This window comes from Panthera leo, chromosome B2 (assembly GCF_018350215.1).
Source record: "Panthera leo isolate Ple1 chromosome B2, P.leo_Ple1_pat1.1, whole genome shotgun sequence".
Classification (NCBI taxonomy): domain Eukaryota; kingdom Metazoa; phylum Chordata; class Mammalia; order Carnivora; family Felidae; genus Panthera; species Panthera leo.
Window position 1 is genome coordinate 97,371,301 of NC_056683.1, and position 19,022 is coordinate 97,390,322.

A 19,022-nucleotide genomic window follows, 5' to 3' on the forward strand; every position below is an offset into this window, starting at 1 on the left:
GAATGGCTGTCTGGATCCTTTTAGTGTTGACAACAGTAAAGGAAAATTGACATAGCTGTGAAAAGGGGTTTTCTGTGCAGAGGCTGGTATACTCCTTACATACATTCTTTTCTCTGGCAAGCTGTGATACCCAGCACTGAGGCTGCTCTTCCTGGGCAAAGGGACAGAGCCTGAATGACTCTCACTTTAGGCAGTTACATTTATAAATGGCTTTCTGGACGGTCTCTTTGGCCACAGAGCTTATGTGGAGCATGAATAAATGGGGTGAAAATCACCTGAATTACTACTGGAAATTCTTGTAAACTTTAAGCTCCCACTAAATGCTTCTTTTTCCAGGGTTCATAATGCTCAATACTCAACATCTTATAAATAAAGTTTCAGGGTGCCTGGGTGACTCAGTCGGTTTAACATCTGTCTCTTGATTTCGGCTCAGGTCATGATCTCATGGTTTGTGGGATTGAGTCCTACGTTGGACTCTACGCTGACAGCACAGAACTTGCTTGAGATTCATTCTCTCTCTCTCTCTCTCTCTCTCTCTCTCTCTCTCTGTCTCTCTCTCTCAAAATACATAAATTAAAAAAATAACATCTTCTCAAGTACAGTCTTCCCCCAGGTGCCACATGTGCTTCTCATAAGGCTTCCCTTTCTGTATGGAAACTGGAGAAAGGACCTTGACGGGATCTACTTCTGTGCTATCACTGGAGAGATTGGCCAGGGGGCTGCCTTGTTCCTGGGGCGGGGAGAAGGATGTTTGCTGACTGCTTGCTCTTTCCGACTTGGAGATGCATGCTTTAATGCTAGATTTTCATTCCAAGGTGGAGAATCCCCACTTTGTAAGAGGCATCCCCCACTTCACCCTGGTTTTATTAATGTGTTCATTTGATTTAAAAAACATTACTTTCCCCCATCTTCCAAATTGTTTTGAAGTTCCAAAAACTAAAATGAGTTAAAATTTTGTTTTGAAGGGAGCCTGGGTGGCTCATTTGGTTAAGTGTCCAACTTCGGCTCAGGTCATAATTTTGTGGTTCATGAGTTTGAGCCCTGCATCGGGCTCTCTGCTGTCAGCACGGAGCCCGCTTCAGATCCTCTGGCCCTTCCCTCCCCCCCCCCCCAAAATAAAATAAATAAGCTTCTAAAAATGGTAAAAAAAATAAAATTTGTTTAAAAACATTTTTTGGTATGAAAACTAGTAATACTTCTGATATTTAGAGATCCTGTAAATGAGTGTTTCTCAAAGTGTTTCACAGAATACAGATCCTCAAGGTATTCCTGGGTATTAATGTAGAAAATGCATTCTGTGGTCAAATTTGAGGACTACCATGTTAAACAGTGAAATAGGGATGTTTCGATGTTTCCAGCAGGGTTTCTCAGAGCCTTTTTTAAAAAATACAATTTATTGTCAAATTGACTTACGTACAGTGCTCATGCCAACAAGTGCCCTCCTCAATGCCCATCACCCATTTTCCCTTCTCCCCCAACTCCCCATCAACCCTCTGTTCTCCCTATTTAAGATTCTCTTGTGGTTTGCCTCCCTCCCTCTCTGTTTGTAACTATTTTTTCCCCTTCCCTTCCCCCACAGACTTCTGTTAAGTTTCTCAAGATCCACATATGAGTGAAAACATATGATATCTGTTCTTCTCTCAGAGACTTTTTTAATATATGTTATGAGCCTTGTAGATAGGATTGCAGTGTTTCATAAATTCATTTGATATTTTGAGTCAAATCCTTTTTCTTCAAGAAACCAGGACCAATGTTCTAAGAAAACCCCTAAAGACATGAGCCAGCTACCCACTTCAGCTCACTGTCCCTGGAGTTCTGTTGTGATGGGAACTGTGGATTTAAAAAGCCTCCCTACAACCCAGTCCAAGTTAAGTATTGTCTGTGTGGTATGGCAGAGGGGCTGTGGGATTTGTAGCAGGCTTCCATTTTCATGGCTATATGTCATTGAGTCAAGTCCCTCCTCTGCTTATCTGTGACCCGAGGTTAAAATGTAAACCTATCCCACAGAGCTCTTGCATGGGCTAATGTCCTTTGGCAACTTTTTAAAAAGTTATTTAATATTTATTGTTACTTAAAATGGCTCCAGAGGTTAATACAAAATAAAGGAGCCAGCCAAGCAAGCCAGTGTTACACTGTTGGCAGAAAGAATGAGTACATTCCTCAATAAACTAGAACCAGTCCATTTTCTTATTAAAAAGGTATAGCAGTTGCCTGTTGGGTGAACCTTTTTGGTGATTTTTCCCTAAAAGTCCCACCTACCAATTTGGAGGTGCCTGTGAGAGAAGCTATTGTTTCACTAACAGCCCTCTGTTAGGGAGCTTCTGATGCAGATGGAATGAGAAGGTTTGTATGTGGTACCTAAAATGCTCCCTTAGCATCTTTAAAGGATTGTCTGAGAAATCCTGGCTTTCCTTGGGTGCCAATCAGTATCCAAAAGGCTGGTAGCGCTCTGCTGAGGGAGAAGCCTCGCCTTCCCCCTTCTCTGCTCCCTCAGTGTGACCTCTTCCTGCTGGTAGGGAGCCTGGAAATCTGATCATCCCCCTCCCACTGCCAGCCCATCCCAAGCCATGCAGAGAAATAATGAGCTGTTCCAGCCCTCCTAGGGCTGTCTTGAGAGCCGAAATCCCCAAGGTTGCCCCACAATAAATAACTTGGTGCTGGCAGAAGTCGGGCCATAGAGCACCCCCCCCCCCCACCCGGGGCTGGCAGTTTACCCCCTATTGGCTGATGTGACACAATTTGGGATTCCGAAAATGTGGTCGCTGTGCCCTTACCATCTCTTCCAGTGAAAACCCAGAGAAAATGGGCTGTTCTTACCCAGGAGCTTTCCTCCCAAAGAAGCAGGACCAAGACTGGAACTGAAGCACACTACTCCCTAAAGAACCGCTGTGCACTTGGGTGCAGGTGCTGTGTTTTGTTTCTCTTCCCAGTAATAGATGGGACTGCACTCTGTAATTCTAGGTTTTCTGTTTTTTTAATAACCTCTTTTTTGCTAAAAATCTATGACATTCATTTATTAAACGATGAGAATTATTTGGTCATGGAAGCCTCAGAAAGTAATTCCACTGTTTCTGAAGGATAAAACGTTAATTGCCAGTGTTGGTTTGATTGAAGGTTTGTATATCAGTATGTCTTCTCTCTCTCTCTCCCCCTTCCCCTCCCTCCTCTGTGTATTTCTCTCTGATGAAAGAAAAGTCTGGATAGTTAAGATTTTCTTTTTTTTAAAGTATTCATGTCTGTGTGGAGTGTTTGATTTGACTCCCTAAGGGAATTTAAGAGCCAAGAAGAGAAGGCCAGAGGTTCTGAGGTTGAAATTTTAAATTAATTTCCAGTGGGTTTCCATGTATATGTGCCATTGTAATTATTTGGAACTTCCATTGGTCATTTTATGTTCAGAAATGATCACGAAGCAGTACAGCCCAACATATCTGTAAGTGATCAGAAAATATGTGTTGACGGGTAGACCTGTTATAAGTCATCCCTTTCCCACTGCCTGAATGCCTCAAGCCAAAGCACTCTGTGTCCAGCCCCACTCAATCCAGGCTGCCTGCTGGCTGGGGGGCCCCGTGGAAGGGAGCTGCAGGCACTTAGTAGGCTGCATAGGGAGAGGAGAGCCACCCATGCCGCACAACGTGTGGATTTGCCTCACTCCTGGAGTCCACACTCCTGGCCAGACTATTGACCTTAGGATGGTCCTTTGTCTCTATTAATCTCAGAGCCACCCTTGAGACCTTCCTTTCAGTTCCCTTCTTGGTTTCCTTCTTCTGTTGTGCTGGTATAATTGTTGCTTCTTGGCCACCACCTGTGTCACCTGCATGTCCTGTCATACCTTACAGGTGGACTATTTGTGGAACTAAAATAGCTCGTTTTGTGTTTTCAGTTTCAGAATCACTTTTGGAAAAATTAGATTATCTTAAAAACTTTGTATATCTAAAGCAGGAAAAGAGGACTTTGGAGACGGCTCTCTTCAGTACCTAGTTGTGGAACCCTTAGATGGGCTGGCACACTAGACCTACATTTGCAGTCCCAAGTCCCAGGGATCTAGTGTGCCCCAGACTGAAGGGATGGCTGCACCCCTCCCCCTGCAACTATCCCCACCCCCAGCGCCTAAATGCAGTGAAGTCACACAGGCAAACATAAACACGTGGTGTTCAGCTCATGGTTTATGGCTCTATGCGTTTCTTCCTGGATGACAGTTCCCTCTTGTTTGTAAGTGGTGAATCACTAAAGCACTGATAGCAAGTTGAAAGAGTAGGAAGATGTTAATTTGGAGGCTGGTAATAAAGGATGTGTATGGTAGGATGTACAGAAAAGATGGGAGGAGGTAAAAATTAAATACTATTTTAAATAAAAAAAATTTTTTTAATATTTATTTTTGAGGCAAAGAGAGAGTGAGGGGGAGAAGGGGCAGAGAGAGAGGGAGACACAGGATCCGAAGCAGGCTCCAGACTCTGAACTGTAAGCAAAGAGCCTGACGCAGGGCTCGAACTCATGAACCGTGAGATCATAACCTGAGCCAAAGTCAGACGCTTAACTGATGAAGCCACCCAGGCACCCCTATTATTTTAGGTTTTTCAATTGTTGTTAAATTAGTTGAATGTTAAAAGTGTGCCTTGTATTGATCCTTAGGTCATAAGAAACACAGGGTTTAGAAAGTTAATCAGAAGTCATCCTCCCCAGAAAAGGACATTAAAATTCTATGTTTTGTCCCACAAGCAGTAGGTTCTGCCTGAAATAAGATTAAGTCTGAGCAAATGTGAGTAGGTTTAAAATGCCTCATGGAAGCTTGTAGCATTTAAAGGCTGCTAAGTATTTGAATTGGCAGAGGGGAAGAGAGGGCTATTCCAGGAGGATGTTCATTCATTTCTTCAGCCAACATTTATTTTGTGCCTATTCTATATTTCAACTTTCCAGTCTACTTAGGACATCAAGAAAATTTTATATATTATGCTTCTTTAGGACAAATACCATGTCTAAGATACTGCTTTTAAAATAATAGGTGCTCCATAAGTGTTCGATTTGGGGGTTTTGCTCTGCTTTCAAGGAATTCAGCATATTGGGAGTTCAAGGTCTAAAAAAGTAACCATCTGAGCACTATGTGATTAAGTGCCAGGTGAGTGGCTTAGGAGTTTAGTAGTGAACAGCCTGGGGAAGGTGGGGCTGGAGGACTCCTCTCGACACATGGGTTGATTCACCTGTGTGGGGGAAGCAAACCAGGCAAAGTGTGATTGAACCTGACCATCGGGTGAGGAGGGTTTGAACCCATCAGCAGTAGTGGGAAACAGAGCCTAGGTGAGGGCAGTGGAGCCTGAGCCCACAGGTCTCTGCCAGCTAAGTTTTGGGGATATTATAATTAAGGTTACATAACCATGGGTCCAAAAAGGTCTAAACATCACTTAAAGGCTTTTGCCTTTAAAACGATTCTTTAAAAGATGTAATACAAATTTTACATGCTATGCTATGTGGTTTGAAAATCTAAGACTCTTAAGAAAATATGAAATCTCTACAACTTTGCTGTCAATGGTAAATTAATATGTATCCTATTTCTGCCATGGTAATCACCATATTCGACCCTGGAGGCATAAAGCCTATTGGCTAACATAACCTCTGCCCAATATAAAGACAGAGATAGGACATTCTTCAGTGAAACGTATATTAACCATCAACAATCCCTGCAGTTTAAGCCACAGGACAGTCAGTGCCTCTCTGCAGGTCAGCCCTGCCTTCATCCCTCAGCTGTGACACACTAGGATTGTGGTTCCTTCTCCCGTTTCTTCAGTGGTTTATCAGTACAGCATAAAGGCTGCGTGGAGGGCAGTCCACAGTAGGTCCAGATTTTGAAGTGTCCTGGAGGGAAAGGCTTGTCAGCGGACTCTCACCAGCCTTCACAGACAGGCTTCACCTGCCCCCTTGAAGAACCCAGGAATTACTGGGATGTAGCAGAAAGGAGTGCTCACACAGGTCAAGCTTTTATACAAACTGAACTTTTTTTTTTTTTTTTTTTTTTTTTTTTTTGGGAATAGCATGGGTAGCTGAGTGTCTTTCCAGTGTTACCTTTGCCATAAAAAGCTTCTTATGGTAAGCTTTCCTATGACATCCCTACCTTCTCTATAAATATTTACTTGCCCATTAAAAAGCATCAGCCTATAGGCCATATTTCCTAGAAACTTGACTTTCCTTAAGTGAGGCTCCTCAAACAATACAAATTTGGCCTCTAGCCTGACCAAAACTTCCATACCTGTTCTGTTTCTCTCATAAATTATTCAATGTCAAAAGTGGCAAGTTGACAGCATTTGTCAAAATGTATTTTTGTAGAGCTGCACCTCCTAATTCCTCTTCCCTGGCAGTCGTGGAGGACGCCATGATTTGGCCAGCATCACAGGCAGACGGCTGGGTTGTAATCTGCCAGGTCCCTGCTATCACATGTGACCACCAGGCTGGCTCTCAGGTGCTTCCATAAGTCATCTTCATCTCCCACTCGAACCTGGAAGATATTGAAAAATAACCAAATTAAACCAGAGTGTTGGGTCCATCAAATGTGTTCTTGAGCTGCTCCACGTTTGGGCTGTGAGGATGGGCTCCAAGGGATCTGCTGCCATTTTGGCACTCCCAAATGAGACGTGGCTGCCTAGCCCAAGACGCAGAGAAATGCTGTTTTTCCAGGGGTGACACGAGCTACAAAAGCCTCAGTGGATGGTGGCAGATGGTTGTGGCTCATGATGGATTTGGTGTCCCGGAGATCCCTCTGGGGACAAAGCAGAGATGGTGACAGGCAGGCATTTCTTTGTTCCCTCCTCACAAGTGGAAACATTCAGATAGTCTGAAGCCCTCACCTGTTCTCTGAACGCCACATGAGGTTTCCTTGTCAGATCGAGTGAGCATTGATTCATTTCCTTCTCTGTCCTAAATATTCCATATTTAATCCCCAGCTTATCCTGGGGGTTGCAGGTTTGGCTTAAATTAAGTTTATGTTTAAAGAGTGGGGAGAGTGGTGTTTCACTTTGTGTTTTCCAGGCAGACTTCCTCCAAACATCTTACGTTTTAGCTAGGAAAGCAGTGGATAACCTTCCCGGATTTGTGGGTGTGCGAGCTGCATGCTACTGGCTCGTTTTCCTTCCATGTCGGATTTGGTATTGGGGTCCTATTCCTTTCCTCTCTGCCAAAAAGATGAAAACACTACTGAGAAATCCAAATTTGTCACAGTGGAGTTATGTTGTGGGAGGACAGCAGTAGGGACTTTTATGTTTTATTTCCAGATTAAAGTTGATTGGGGTTGTTATGTTTTGTGTAGAGTTTTTTGGAGGCGTTGCCCTTTCTTAGAACATCATGTGATTTAGTGGTGATAATTAGGCAGAAACTTGTCTTCCCTACAGATGCCAAGATTATAGAGGGACTTACTCTCACCAGAGACCAGATGACAGCATCCATAGATATTTTTAGAACCAGTCTCATCATTTGGCTTCTCCATTTCATTTTCCTTGCATTAACAGCCTGATTTCAAACTTACTGGGCAGGGAGAGGGGAGAGAGGGGACCTTCTCCTTATTAAAGTCACTGATGGGACAGAGCAACATTTTCTTTTCTTTTAGGACAACATTTTCATATTTATTCTTAGTTGGCCCTTTGCCTAGTAACTGCAAAATGATAGCTGCAGTTCTCTTCAGCTGTATGCTTCCTTTTCCTTCCAAAAGTTTTGCTTAATCTGATGTGTTTTTAAACTTAGCATCAGCATACTTAAACCTTAGTTCACTTAAACGTCTTACTTTAAACAATGTAAGAATGGGGAAGCTTCATTGAAACCTACCAAACTTGTACCCAACCTATGCATCATTAAATTCCCAGCTCGGGAGCTGGTGTCATCATTTAAAGTGCTTCATTTATTTTTTCGGTCATTGATAGAGTCAGATAAATATGTGCAAACAGTGAGCCACTAAAGAACAGCTAAAAATCTAAGGCAGATAAGGAGCTGTGTTCTTTGTGACTATTTTTAATCATAGGGTCTTCCTAGTGAATGGTGATTTGGTGTCCCTTTTAGAAGAATGCTTGTATTTCTGTTCAACATTTATCTGATTTCTTTATGTTTTCAAAATATTTTACAATCTCTTTGCTTTCTATTGCAGAGAAGAGTCACCTTTATGTCCTGTGGAGTGAAATTTCTTTATTACATTTGTCCTTGTGAGAACTTCTTCTAAACCTGGGCCTCTCCTCTCCTGGCTTCTCTTTTAAGCACAGGGGGTTTCCTGAGCAGATTGGGAGGCATTGCCTGAGAGACCCCCAGGGAGCACTAGGACTTAGTGCCACTGGGGGCCCCAACCCATTCTGCAGAAATGGAAAGAGTTCTGATCAGTACATTGCCATTTTAATGATAACTGTTCCCAGAAGATTCTGGGCTTTGTGATGACGGAATGTGTATTTGGCCTGGGGATTGTCGTGGGTTGTTGCTCTAGACTGCCCAGTGTGGGCCTCCTGCCCCTGGTTTCAGGGCTGATGCCCTGTTCTGCTTAGCATGATGCCATGTTGAGGGTTATAGGTGCCCTCTTCCCTCCTACACTGACCCAGCTCCAGCATGAGAGCAAGTTGCATGCTCTGCCTCTGTACTTGGGGAATGAATTATGTCACCTTCCCAGTATGCACTGGTTTCCATGGCTGAGTAATTAACACCGGAGGGAACCAGGATGGGGTCTGAATTAGGTAATGCTTTACAACTTCTCCCTTGGCACCTGGGGACCGTAGTCCCCTGACAACTAATTGCATAGTGATGTTAGACTGTGGTTTATTAAGTGTTATTTGAAGGAAGAAACCAAATACCCTTCCAAAGAATATTGTCTGTACCTCTGTCCATTCACGCCTCAGTGGTCCCAGGCAGAGTAGCTAGAATTGCACTGGCTCACCCTAGATGGCTAAATTCCTCACAGATACTTAGATCTGGTATCTGTTTTTAGCTTTTTTTTTTTTTTTAAGTAATCTCTACACCCAACATGGGACTCGAACTCACAACCCCAAGATCTAGAGTCACATGCTCTACTGACTGAGCCAGCCAGGTGCCCCCCTTTTAGTTTTTTTAATGTTGTGAAATCAACAAGTCTGGGATAATATTGTCTAGTACCTTTACAAAGCAAAAAAATCCATCAGCCAGGGAAGCTGGCTGGGTGGGGAAAGGGGGCCTTTTTTTCCCTTTGTTCTTGTCACTGCCTCCGATAAAACAACCTAAGTACTTCTGTTTGGAGCTATAACAAGGGTAACTGTGACCATAGGTATGTAACATCATAAACACTAGGCCCTGCTGTCTTTCTGAATATTGGTAGTGAAAGGTAAGATTGCCAGCCAGTCCAGCCACAGAAGAGACTGAAGTCATAAGTACATTTGTGAAAATTCCAAATGAACCTAGTATAATATCTGTTCTAAAGAGGGGAGAAGTAGATGTCTGCAATGTGTGAGCATACTGGTGCATATTTCGTGACTTGCTTGCCTTCTCGGATGAGAAGATCGGGAGTTCCTGTTGCTTTACTACCACTTTTCTATCCATTTCTCAGCTGAGAGCCATTTTTCCCTACCACGACAGCTGACGCTGTCTCCATAAACAAAAGGTCTTAGGTCTTGAGGTCAGCCTTGTCGATTCCTTTAGCTACATCTCTATGAGTACACTTTTTTTTAATCCTTTAACTTTTCTGGGCTCAGGGGTCACATGAAGTCTGATAAGACTGTAAATTCAGATGCTCTGAGAGGACCTCTCTTGTGCGTCACCATTGAAGACTGTTGGAGGCAAAATAATAATAAGTTGTTAACTGCTAAAGGGATGTTTTGTGAGAGGGCTTTTTGGCCGTATATGTGTGTGTTCTATAATTGTTTTCTCTGCAGATTTTTAATATAAAAAAAAATTCCTAAGACAGCCCACTTAGAGATCACTTACTCCTTTCATGGTGAGCGAAGTCAAGATAATCTCTGTCCAGCAGTACAGACTGATTAAACCTTTGTGGAAAGTGGCCATTTCAACTCCCCCTGATATTGGATGGTAAACAAGGCCGGTGAGTCCATATAGCCAGTGAGAGAGAACCAGAAAAGCACCGCTGGTCTGCTTAGGGTGACCACTTTTTATGGTTTTAGCATGAAAGGTCCATGTCCCAGGACATCTCTCAATCTGAAGTTGAGAGCAAAACCCCATCTGTACCCTGGACTTACCTATCTTAAAAAGGCCTACTGAAACACCACCTTTCTTTGTTAACCTCCCGAAATGGATGGCCTCGTTTCCTCTAGGCTTTTTCAACTTGAGAGCATCTTGTAATGAAGCCTAGAAGTGAGGTAAGTAGTCTCCATGCTTTATCCTGGGTTTTCAGACCTCTGAACCTAGTGTAGCAAAACAGCTTTACTACGAGTACTGTTAGCTTAGAGGTGAGGTGAGGGGACAGGAGGCTGGTGAAGTGTGACCCTGAGGTGCCTACGATTGCTGTTTGCATGTTCCTAATCACCTCTGGTTTTCTTTTCTCCTTCTGCAGACCCTCAAACTGACACAAGACCTACAGAGAAAACCCTTTGCCAAATCTGCTCTCAGCAAGTGGACAGTGATACCGTTTACAGCTTAACACCTTTGTGAATCCCGCACCATTTTCCTAACCCAGCAGAGACTGTTAATGGCCCCTTACCCCGGGTGAAGCACTTACTCTTGGAACAGAACTCTCTATATATAAAGTATGCAAAATCTTCCTTGTACGGGGTGATGAGCCACCTGCCAGCAAAGGACAGCATCCTGTCAGCACCACCCACCCTCGTTCAGAGCACACCGTGAGCTCCTGTTGGCAATTCTGTGGTGTATTCATATCACGATGGTTTATGGGATGTTTTAAGTGTTGTTTTTGTGTTTGTTTTCCTTTGACTTTCTGAGTTTTTCACATGCATTAACTTGCAGTATTTTTATGTTAAAATGTTAATCATCCTTCCCCTGGCAAATTTAAAACCAGAAGGAAAATGTTGTACCAATTACTGTTCTGGCTTTGGTCATCACAAGCATTTGAACCCTTGGAACTCCATAAACTAACAAATTACATAAACCAGAGGGGGATTTTCTTTCTTCTTTTGTTTGGTAGAAAACTATCCTTTTCTAAAAGCCAAACGATGGCACAACTGTTTGCTGTGCACACCAGTTCAGGACTGAATCCTGCACAGGCAAAACGAGTGGAGTGTGGCACTCGACCCAGTGTGTTTTAGTTCTGCGTCAGGTGCTCAGGGGGTGAGACCCCCAGCACCTAGTCTGCAGTTGCCAGGTCAGTGGGTCTCTTGGTCTCCTGGCATGATCCTCAGCTAATGCAGTGAACAGTGATGGTATGTTGGTTAGAAATTAGGATGTTTTCAAGAATGAAATCAGCTCAGCTGCCCACTCGTTGCCAAATACCACTAGAGGATTTCGTTTTAAGGAGAAAAGGAAAAAAAAGTAGTCCTGGTTTGCTTTGCAGAAGAAATGAACTCACAGCGAAGAATGCATGAAAAGTACAAACCGGAGTCACTATTTTCCTAAAATACACACCCTTGATTATTTTCAGCCTTGCTGTGTATAATCTGATCTACTAGACGTGTATGAGTGAGAGGCAATAGCATACAAACTGATTTATATATATATTCGTGTGTGTATATATATATACACACATATATACACACGTGTGTGTGTATATATGTGTGTATATATATATATACACAGACACACGCGTGCACATATATATATAAAAGCTTAGACTGTAATTGTACAAGTGACAATGAAAGTACAAGATAGGGCGGTTTTGACTTTATTTTTCCCCACTTTTCTGCTTCTATGGATTTCATTTTGTTTTGTTTTCAAAAAGTTATGGTGCTGTATAGGTGCTTTCTGTTTAACCTGGAAAGTGTGATGATATTAGTTACCCTCTTTGGTAGACAGAATAGTTGGGAACACCTTTGGTACATATGAAACTGTGTAATGAAGCTCTGATTAGCACACCATATGCATACTTCTCCAAAGTGATATATGAAGACTCTTTTCTTTGCATAAAAGCATTAGGCATATAAATGTATAAATAAATTTTATCATGTACAGTACAAAAATGGAACATTCTGCATGGACGTTAGGAATACAGGCTAGTATTTCAGCACAGACCTCCCTGCATGAGTTCTCGCTGACACTCGCAATGTGCAGTGGGCACCGACTCCCTTCCACCAACACAGACGTGCCACCCCACCCCCTGCACCTACCACCGGCCGCCAGGGGCCCCTTTGTGCACCTTTGCTTTATGATTCCTCTGGGGGTGATATTGGTGGTGATAACAGCTCCTAGCATAATGAAAGTTCCATTTGACGTATTGTCACACGTCTTTCCCGCCTCGCGTGGGTTGTCATGTTTGAGTGATGGCCCTGTTGATTTCACCCTGCCTTTTACTGAATCTGTAAATTGTCGTGCAATTGTGGTTATAGTAGACTTGTAGCAATATTGCCTTTTCTAAACTGCTACACATTTGTAATCTTCATTTTAAAAGTATGTATAATTTTTAAAAATATGTATTCTATTCACGTGGTCTGCTTGTCAGTGAGACAGACTTTTGCTTACTGTATTCCTTTATAATAATGCTAGCCGCTTCCTTGATTCCTTGGTAGTCTACTATATGCAGGAACTGTTGAGCATCCGTGAAAGAAGGCTACCTCTCTGGGTTTCTAAGAAATGCTGCCCTGGGTGGGGATACAGTTTAGAGGCAGCCACAGCAGCTGTGGGGACCGAAGGGTATAGGGGTATCAGGTACTAGGAAAATCCGGAGGGCTTACAGCAGGAGAGCCCAGAGAATTTCTCTCCTGAACTCAAAAAAAAAAAAAAAAGTAAACTAACAAAAATATCTATTTGCCTTCGCAGTTTTATAGACCCTGATTGCCACCTTGGCAGTAAGAAGAGCAACCCTCAAATATGTTTCAACTTTAAAATGTTGAATTCCTTTCAGATATGTGGCATCTCATTTATTCTCCTTTTTTCTCAGTGTTTGTTAGATTTTAGGCAGAATGTCTGACAGAATGTCCTAGAGCCAGATTATAATTTAATCTAAAACAGCTGAGGGAGGGACAGAGGAGGTATGAGAACAGGGCTGCCACAGAACATGTCGGGAATATGGAGGGGAAGGGGTGCTTTGAATTTGTGTGTTTTTTTGTTTGTTTTTTTAATAATGCAAATAGCATCTACGTGTAGAGCATTGTGGAGAGTCGAGATCAGGACAAAGTCCAGTGCCAGCATGAGTTCCAGGTGGGAGTCAGGCAAGAGCGGAACAGTTAGGCCTATCCAGGATCACAGCAGCACTTTTAGCCATGGCCACTGCCAGCTGGCCCCCCACCTGGAGGCCAGGCTCCCTGAGACTCGCTGGGTTCTTAGGTGCTCAGACGGGGCAGAGGTGCGACCTGACCTCCATTTCCTATACTGAGACTGCTTTCAGGAAGGCCCACCATGTGGCGTTCTGGGTGTCATGGGTCCTTCTCAGTAAGCTTTCTGATCTGGAGCCTCTCAGTGGAATACTTAGTAGGCTCCGGGGGCCTGGCAGCTGTAATGTTTGCATCCTGATGAGAACTATTCCAGGCTGTCCTCAGCCTCTAAATAAGCTGCTCTAGGGAGCCTTCCACTTTCTGATGGGAAATTAGAAGAGTAACTAATGTTGAAAACATGATATGTACTCTAGGGTTCTGTTCTCCCTTCAGGTCTCCAGAACCAGATACCTTTTACCAAAGTCAGAAAAGAGCTTTATCGTAAGCCTTCACTGTCCTGGTGTGAGAACAGACTGCCAGGTTCAGCGTACCCATTAACTGTGAATGAATCTGAGGTCAATTTCCTTTATTGCATCCTCTTCAATATAATGATTGCTGAAACACGTGTTTTCTAAAAATTTCACAAGTTTGTCTTTCCTGTTAACGGGAGGATTACACACACATGTGTAGTACGAGGTGGACTTTGTGTGTGTGTGTGTGTGTTTGGTATTGAGTTTGGGTATTGTGTGCGTGTGTCACTTCACCACCCTGAGGTCAGATCCTCATGACTCCTAGCTCAGGACAGCTCTGCCAGGTCTCAGGGTATCATTTCAGGTGGCTTCTGATCTTGTTAAAGATGGTAGGGACAGACTTCATCTATACCCAGTGGACCCCGCTTGAAGAAGAAGGAACATTTGAATCTCTTGGAAAGACCTTCAAGAGTAAAGCGGTCATTCAGCCAGTCCTATTTTGCGTGCTCATGCCACGGGCTGGCAAAGGGAAATACAAATGTTACCCTTTCTCTCTGAAAGCAGAAGCAAACCCTGATAGCTCTAACTCTGATTTCCTTTTTCTTGCTGTAGTTGGGGAACATTGTAAGATTAGGCGTACCATTGTATTTTTTAATTTAGCAAAGTTTTTTTGTAGAAATGCAATCACTGGCAAAGAGGTACGAAAAAGCCAGCCTCTCCTAAAGACTGGGGGCAGCGGGCACGATGAGGGTAAAGCGAAGCCCTTGTGAAATCATGTCTGCCAAACAAGATCTTCATGCAGGTGCCCAAGTAACTGAAGAGTATATTCTATTTGATCTAAATCATCAGTAGATAACATTTTATGCAGTTTAAATGAATGAACTATTTTCCTCTTTAGTTTTATTTGTGTGCGCTTTTCTTTGATGAATGATTGGTTCTGAGGCCTCTGCCACACTCCAGAATTATTTGTGTGGCTGCTTTAAAAAATTGAATGTCTGGTCACTTATTTCTCTGAAATTATCTCATTGCCTGGCAATCAGTCTTCTCTCGTATACTTGTCCTAGCACATTACATACATGGGAAATGTAAACAGATGTGAAGGAGGACCAGAAAAATGAGTTAATACTAAAAAAAAAAAAAATGTATTGTGCGTTTTGGCTTCACATGTTTAACTTTTTTAAGAAAAAAAAGTTGCATGAATGGAAAAAAAAATCTGTATACAGTATCTGTAAAATTGTCTTACCTGTTTCAATTTCTTGCTCATTCCCCATTCAGACTAGAATTAAATATGGTGCATGGCCATATTCAGACACCTAAGAGTCAAGCAGCTGATACTTTGGTTTGAAGCACCTCATTTTTCTTTCCAAGCGAACACTATCATATTGCATTCTTACTGAGGATTTTGTCTAACCATACGTTGCCATGAATTAACTCTACCACCTTTCTTCCCAAAAATCAAAACCAGTTTGATTTGGGAATCTCCCCCTTTCCAAATGAAATAGAGATGCAGTACTTAACTTTCCTCGGTGTTTGTAGATATTGCCTTGTGTATTCCATTTACAGCCGTAATCTAGTTTGTAAACGAGATGGTGACGCATGTAAATAAAGCATCAGTGACACTCTGTCTCACTCCAAGACGTCTTTTGTTCTCTCTTCCCCATCCTTTACCTCCAGACATGAACTAGCTGCGTTTATGTCAAAGTCTTCCTTTGGAATTCCTTCACAGGCTGGGAGAGGCCCAAAGCTTGAAAGACTCTGTTGTGAACTCTCTAAACTGAATAATCTAGCAAGCTTTTTCTTCAGCCAACTTTCAAGCTCCACAGACAACCAGACAATTTAATAAAAGCAGATTTATGGCATCATTCATGGTGGCTGATCGTCATTTGGGTGTGCACAGAATCATGTTGCCCTGGAGGAGCTTTTAAGTAGGAAGGCAGGATTTAGACTCTCTGCCTTTACTGAGTGTCAGAGATTTTGACCTAATAAGGTCCTCCTTGTGTGAGAGCAGCAGATGAGCACCGGTCATCAACAGAGCCTTCCTGCATATTGAAAATCACACACACACAATATTTCAAACTTCTGGTAGCAACAGCACAAATATTTCCTTGGTATGTACGTTTAGGGCTTCTCAGACAAGTGAGCGGGAACCCCACCCCATCGTAAAACTATCCCTCATAGCCTGAGTGGCATTTTTCATTTTAAAAGACATAAAAATGTCTCATCTTTTAGAAACTCCCTAGGATTGGGTTCAAAGTCCCAAGGAATATGATGGACTCTTATTTCAGATCAAGTAGGTAAATATTTTTAAGTTTGCCCTTTGGGATAAATTTTCTATTGGTTGAGAGTCATGCTTTCAGAAGTTTGTCCTTATCATTGTTTTAATTACCTATGAAGGTAAAACCTCAACATCTTCTAATATCAAAGCCAACTGGGAAAACGTATTTAATTTGATTTTGTCTCCCAAAAGATTAAAGATAGAAATCTAATACTAGCTATCCTAAGATTCTCAGTAGGGAGTTCTCCTAAACCAGGTAAAAATTCAACCAAAAACCAATTAAAGTTAATGATCAACAATTACCAAGTTAAGTGTGGCAGTGGCCCAGACTCTGTGATGGGCACCAGGAGAACAAGGACCTGGGCCCTGCCCCCATGAGTTTAGAGGTATCTGCTCCACCTTGATGAATAAAGGGCTAATTCTTGCTGACTCTCTCTGCTTCAGCTTCTGGGTTAAAGAAGGAAGAATTTGGATTAATCTCTACAACACTTTAGGGATTCAGTTTTGCAAATCAAGTTCAAGTAATGAGGGCAAAACTTTAAGCTAGCAAATGTGACCTGCATTAAGCCAGTCACCCACACAATGGCTGGAATACAGGGGTCAAAGGTAGAGGAAGGTGGAATTCCTGGCTGCTTTCTGCCAGATGCTCCACCCCATCCCCACACAGCCTGTCCCCTGGGACATGGAAAAGAAGGGAGATGCCTACCAGGGAAGGGTTGGCAATGGGTAGGGGAGCATATTGGTAGCGTGGAGGTAAAGAAAGGAACGTTCGGAAGGGGACTTACCTTAGCTCTGCTTTTATCTCCAGCTGAGAGAAGCAATGGTGCTGGGCTCTGAGGACTAGACACCTTTGGAACTGGAGGAAGAGGAGGACTTCCTTCCAAATTTGAATGAGGAAAACTATCAGCAATATGTAAGACCTGAAGGGGGGTGTGTGTATGTGTGTGTGTGTGTAGTTCTGCCAAGTGACTATCCTATAATAATGGCTCAAAACTGCATTGTTGCGTGTCTTCTCTGAGGACTTTCTAGAAACACTACAAACATCCCCACTCCCACTCAGGTAAGAAAAATGTTGATTCCCTTCTTGTATTGGCACAGGGCCTCCTCTGAATCCTACCTCACCCAACTGCACCTACAGTGCCAGGCACGGTCTTTGTCCCAGAGAGATGGGCCTAAAGGAGCTGGAGTGAAATGTAGGGCTGCTGGCACGAGTTCTTACGTGGGTGAATCCTACAAATGATATACTAAGAATATGATGGAGGGGCAGAGGACGTAAAGCCAAGGTGACCCAAAGGAAGGGAACATTTGAACAGAAAGGCAAAAATGGGTTGAGTTTTCTGGTTCAAGTGATGAATCTCAAGGACAGAGGAGGCAGGAAAGATTGGACCGTATTTGGGAAACAGTGAATAGTGGGCTTGTTTGGGGTTTAAAGAGCTCAAGGAAGATCAATGAGAAGTCAGACAAGGAAAGTGGGCTGCTAGAAAATTCTAGAACTGTGGCTTGGACTCTGATAGTGGAATGGGAAGAGGGCAGGGACCTATTTTGAGTGAGCCTTTAGAAAGGGCACACCGTGGGAGGTGGATCCTAGGAGGAGGATGTTGAGGAAATGAGAAGTCATGGTTTTTCTGGAACTATTTTCACAACATGCTACCCACAGAAAATGATGAGTGTATTGCTCATTGGGATGACAGAGAAAGCTGCTCCAGGTCCCGGGCCCTAGAAGCTGCCCCAAGGGCTGACAGGTTAATAGTTCTCGGCATCCTTGTGACTTTGCAACTGAGGTAAGAGTCCTGATCTAGCGGAAATCACAGAAAACTTAGTTAAGTCCAGAAGACTTTGGCTTTCATCTCTTTACCTTGTGTACAATTTTAATTTATCAAAGTGAGAGTGTATTACTTTTATAAAGACACCTACAGTTTCATGCTGGGACCTATCCCTAGGAGACAAATGTCCATTTTACCTGGCAATTGGGTTACAGAATTTTTTGTCAAAATTATCTTCATTTTGTTGCAGTGTATTTTAAAAAAAAATTTGAAAGGTAATGCATTTGCATGAGCCAAGGTGGAAAGCCTGGCTTTGACTCCTAAGACTGCAAGAAATAAGCAATAAGGCGGGAGAAGGGTATTAGGGTGTAAAAGTGGAGATAATGAGGTGACTGTACTGTTTAAAAGGAATCTGATAGGGGCGCCTGGGTGGCTCAGTCGATTGGGCATCCAACTTCGGCTCAGGTCATGATCTCATGGCTTCTGAATTCAAGCCCCACGTTGGGCTCTGTGCTGACAGCTCAGAGCCTGGAGCCTGCTTCAGATTCTGTGTCTCCCTCTCTCTCTGCACTGCACCCCCCCCCAACTCATGCTCTGTCTCTCAAAAATAAATAAACATTAAAAAATAAAACATAAATAAAAGGAATCTGATAAACAAATAGTATCACTGCAAAGTTATGTCTTCATAACTTTGGATTTCCATAATTTCATCCTATTAACATCTTGAATATCAGTATAGGGAATACCTAGCCAGAACAAAGGAGTATTACGCATCAATTAAAATAATAGTTATGAAAGCTCTTCATATATTTAGAAAATGCTCATATCGGATATGCTCTTAGAAATGTAATTATTGCTGTCCTATTATAACCTTATGTATTAATATTAGAAAAAAAGAACAGAAATAGTACCGCCAGTGTAAACTATGGCTGGGGAGAGGTCCTAAAAGGAAAAATGCAAAAATTGAAATCATTCTTGTGACACTTTTGGCCTCAACATTGGACCTTGGACCTCAACTGTTGCCACCATGAAGTATTCCTCAGTCCCTCCTCCAAATTCAAAGTCAGAGGGCACCTGCTGGAGCCCCCACTGGCAGTGGCATCAGGAACCACGAACCATGTTCTGCTCCAGTAGGGGAGGAGGGGCTCTTCCTCCTGCCGGAATATTCCTATTGGATGATTCCCTCAAGTAGGAGGGGATGCTCATGCTGGAACCTGTCCCCACAAGACAAGTGTCTTTTGGGTTATGGAATTTTTGGTTAAAATTATCTTCATTT

The 19,022-nt window shown here is 42.8% G+C and overlaps 1 protein-coding gene across 2 annotated transcripts in view; it reads left to right on the forward strand.

Moving 5' to 3' along the window:
* Window positions 1-15,332, forward strand: part of FOXO3 (forkhead box O3) — a 125,922-nt gene extending 110,590 nt beyond the window's left edge. For both annotated transcript variants that reach the window (XM_042939504.1, XM_042939505.1), the window contains one exon: window positions 10,493-15,332. The gene's annotated coding sequence lies outside the window, so the exon portion shown is untranslated. The remainder of the gene's footprint in view (window positions 1-10,492) is intronic.
* The last annotated feature ends 3,690 nt before the right edge of the window (window positions 15,333-19,022 follow it).